The 4611-nt window shown below is 40.5% G+C and overlaps 1 long non-coding RNA gene across 1 annotated transcript; it reads right to left on the bottom strand.

Moving 5' to 3' along the window:
* Nucleotides 1–3390: 3390 nt before the first annotated feature.
* LOC120731533 lies at nucleotides 3391–4348 on the bottom strand. Its single transcript, XR_005695386.1, has 2 exons — nucleotides 4015–4348; nucleotides 3391–3566 (listed from the first exon to the last, which is right to left on the bottom strand). It is a non-coding gene; the product is annotated as an uncharacterized LOC120731533 (long non-coding RNA).
* Between the last annotated feature and the right edge of the window lie 263 nt (nucleotides 4349–4611).

Genomic DNA, 4611 nt, shown 5'->3' with positions numbered 1-4611 from the left:
ATGGCGCCTGTCAGGATCCTGGGTCTTTTGAGCCTGCTGAACCTCGTCCACCTCTGGTTTGGCGTTGGCGGCCACCTTCCAGGACTTGCCCAATCGCCACCGCTGGCTCCACGGCCGGCCTCCTGAAGTGCTTCGTCACCACCGCTGGCTCTGTGGCCGGCCTCCTGAAGTGCTTCGTCGCCTCCGCTGGCTTCGCAGATGGCCTCCTAAAGTGCTTCACCACCCCAATGAAGGAAATGGTCTGGAATATCGACCTCCTAAATATAATAAGAACTTTATACAAGACTTTTCTGAATTCTTGGCAGGAATTTTACCAAAGTATGACAGTGTTTTAATAATAAGGGATTTTAATATTCATGTTTGCTTCGCTGCTCTGCTGACTGATGATTTTTTAAATCTTATAGACTCTTTTAATCTTGTTCAGGCCCAACGCATAAACGCGGTCATACCCTGGATCTTGTACTTTCTTGCGGCCTGTCACTCTCTGACTTTTGAAATTTGTAACATCAATTTTTCGGACCATATGCCTGTACTATTTGCAGTGTTGGGGAGTAACGGAATACATGTACCGCCGTTACGTATTTAAAATACAAAATATGAGTAACTGTATTCCGTTACAGTTACCGTTTTAAAAGGTGGTATTCAGAATACAGTTACTTTGTTGAAATGAATGGATTACACGGCGGTATTTCCCTGTTTCATGAGGCTATGAACTTTATATTTTTGGTGTCCACGTAGGTGGAAACCCAAACAAAACACACATTAAGAGGCTCTCATGTCTGTGTCTCAATCTCGCGGTCCATGTCACTTCTACTTGCGGCCCGCATAATGACGTGAAGAAATATTTTTAAAAATTATTCACAAAAATGATTTAATATGAAGGCAATAGGCGAATGTAGCCTCATGGGCAGTGTAGTCCGTGCTGCAGGGAGAATGGACTGCCATACCCGTTATGTGTCTGTGAGCACCAGGGAGGAAGAAAAAGAGTCGAAAAGTAAGAGATGTCACTGACCAGAAACGGAGATGGAAGCCGACACAGAATCCGACGTATTAGCCAGAGGTCTCTTTACGGTTTTATGCCTTTACGGTTCGAAGCCGCGGATAGTTTTCTATATAAGATCGCTGCAAAAAGTGCAGCCTTACCTATTGTCCACCCTACTGTTACTCATTTTATATTAAGATTTAAAAATCTAGTTGCTATTGGTATGGTGAATAATGTTCAGTAAAAGTAATAAATTACACAGCAATAGTACATTCATAGTTGTAAAAAGCATGATAATATATTAAGTAATCCAAAGTATTCAGAATACGTTACTCTCATTGAGTAATGTAACGGAATACGTTACAAAATACATTTTGGGGCATGTATTCTGTAATCTGTAGTGGAATATATTTTAAAAGTAACCTTCCCAACACTGACTATTTGAGTTTCCTCTTCAGGTCAGTCAAGTAGATCAGCAATGCCCAAACTCCGATCACGTACGATCAATTCAAATACAGCAGATCACTTCGCCTGCTTCTATAAAAATCGAAATCATGCATTACCTGCTAAGTGGCCCACTTACTTGACCACTGATAGCCTACTTTCCCAAGTTAACTCAGCTTGTTAGGAAATACTTGACTTCATTGCTCCGTTCACCAACAGGTACCTAAAACCAAAAACCCAACGTGGTTGAATAATGATACCAGAAAATACAGACAGGCATGTAGAAAAGCGGAATGAAAGTGGAAAAAGGACCGACTCCAAGTTTTGTTTGAGGCACTTCGAGTAAGAGCAGCAAAAACAAAGTGTTTTTCTAAGGTTGTGTCTAACAACTATCATAAACCTCATATTTTATTTGGTATTATAAATTCATTTCTTAATCTTCCCACTAGTGATTCTCATATAGCAGCGAACATAACATGCGAGAATCTAATGAAATTCTTCAAAATTGTAGACATTAGGTCTCCCATTATCCCTCCCATTTTTGACCCATGTGTTTATACTCCAACTTCAGCCATTTTTGATTACTTCGAGCCAGTGTCCCTTTCATTACTTAATGAAGTAGTCAGTAACTTGAAGCCTTCAAATTGTACTATTGATATCATTCCACCTACCTTACTGAAAGAAGTTTTTGATTCTGTTGGTATATGTTTGCTTTCCATTGTTAATAGCAGTCTTCAGTCTGGGTCCGTCCCCTCTGATTTTAAACATGCTGTGGTGGAACCCATCCCTAAAAAGCAGAATCTGGACCCAACAGTCGTATCAAATTACAGACAATCTCTAAATTGCCTTTTTTGTCAAAAGTTCTGGAGAAAATTGTCCTTCTACAGCTCCAGACCTTTTTAGATCAACATGACATTGGCGAAGTATTCCAGTCTGGTTTAAAAATGCACCACAGCACTGAAACTGCTTTTTTTTTTTTTTTTTTAAAAAAAGAAGTTTTTAATGACCTTTTAACTTTTAACCTCAACTTCTGTAATAGCCTCTATTGTGGTATTACTTCTACATTAATTGGCCGACTGCAGCTAGTCCAAATTGCTGCAGCACGGTTCCTAACTGGCACGTGCAAGTGGGATCTCATGTCTTCCATACTTGCATAATTACATTGGCTGCCTGTCCCGCGCCGGTGGGAGCTCCAACACTCTCCTAAGTAGCTCCCCGATGAGCCTGATCACCAACAGGTGTGGCAGGAACTTCAGGTGTGGCCAGTCCTCCCGCAGGGCCACACCCATCAGGCCTGCAGGTGGCTGTGTTCCATCCTCCAGCCACACCCGCAGACATACACACATACACACCCACACCCTGCCTATACATACGAGTGGGACACAGACTAACACAGCACTGTGCAGAAAAACACACACATCACCAAATAATAATAATACTAATAACAACAACAACAACAACAACAACAGTCAAGACTGCTCACGGACCCCCCCGAGTCCTCCAGAGCCGGGTCCGTGACACTGCCAGTCAGCTTTCGAATTGATTTTAAGATTTTAATACTTGTTTTTAGTGTTAAATGGAACTTTAGTGTTAAACACCTGGACTTGTTGTCCAGGTGTTACATGGACTAGCTCCTATATATCTTGCTGATCTCCTAACCTGGTATTCTCCCCCAAGATCCTTGAGGTCTGCGGACCAAATGCTTTTGGTTGTCCCAAGGTCCAGATTACAACACAGAGGAGACCGGGCATTTGTTGTGACTGCACCTAAATTATGGAACACGCTGCCCCTGCATATCAGGACCTCCCCAACACTGGATACTTTTAAAACCTGTCTAAATGTAGCGTGGTAAGCCACCAAGTAACCACTGTGGGCCTCTCTTATGACTAGTACGAACTTTCAGACCAAAAAAAAAAAACTCTCACAGGATCGAATCCAGAATAAACAGGACAAGAGGGTCAATATCAGTAAAAGATGTTCAACAATTTATTAACATGACAAGACACCAAAGTTTTGAGAAAAAGAAAAAAAACCTAAAACATCGCTACAACAAAAAAAATAGTAGCGGTGCAACCTTGCCAGCAACGAAGCTATCACCTGAGGGTTTGTTCCTCCTTGGCGGTCCCAGGTGCTCGTCACTCTAAAAGAGACAAATCCACCTCAAACATAAAAAGGCCCAACCGAACACTTATAGCATGCACTAAGTGCTAGTTCAGGCAATAGACGGTGGTAATACAAAAGCACTCTTAGTAAACTTTAATCACGGCAAATCCACACACAGAGCACCACTAAAAAAATCCTCATTCCCCCGAGGTATGAGCCCCACTCAGGGATTGCACGTTGCCCGCTTAGTATTGCACCAACCCAATAAAAATAAACAAAACCCGAAATAAAACAACAAAAATAATTAAAAACGGTGACCTGCTAAAACCAAAAAAACACAACCATACAGAGAAGGAGGAAAAAAACAGTGACAAGTTCGCATGTGCAGCCTGCCCTACAGGAGGGAATACAATGTAAGTTAAATTATAATGCATAATATACTTTTTTTCCCCTTTTTTTAAATGTTTTTAATGTAATTAACATACCTCGAGTAGGCAACTGTATTTGCTGCACACCTGATTTGTCTTGGCCTTTTCTTCCACAGAAATCACTACTAAAACATAAATTATAATAAACATCAAATACATTTCAACAAAATTTAAGAAAGGACACTAAAAGACAAACAGCCTATACCTTGAACCTCATCTATAGAGGTTTAAAACCACAGTTTGCGTCGTAGGCGATTAAACTTCTCGGCTCTTCACCTACTCACGCATCCATTACTCACAGCCGCTTGTCAGTGGGAATCATCAGCACCTGTTACTACGCCCTCTTTTATGCCCTCCATTGAGTCCCCTGGGTCCTAAAGCCTTCCCCATTACATAAAGGCCAACTTTTATTCTCTGGCCTTTAAATCAATATGAGTCTTTTACTATTGTTCTTTCCATGATTCTATTTTCTCTTAGTCTATATTTTATTTTATTTGGTATGTCTTCTGATTTTACTATTTTATTGTACAGTACTTTGGTCAACAGCTGTTGTTTTTAAAAGTGCTATATAAATAAATAAACTTGAAAAAAAAACTATTGTGTACACTTATGTCTGCATTTTTATTTGGTTAAATACGAAAAAATATAGCAGAA

This window comes from Simochromis diagramma, unplaced genomic scaffold (assembly GCF_900408965.1).
Source record: "Simochromis diagramma unplaced genomic scaffold, fSimDia1.1 OVJJ01000746.1, whole genome shotgun sequence".
Classification (NCBI taxonomy): Eukaryota; Metazoa; Chordata; class Actinopteri; order Cichliformes; family Cichlidae; genus Simochromis; species Simochromis diagramma.
The sequence above is the reverse complement of the archived record's forward strand: the minus strand, read 5'-3'. Positions and strand labels throughout refer to the sequence as shown.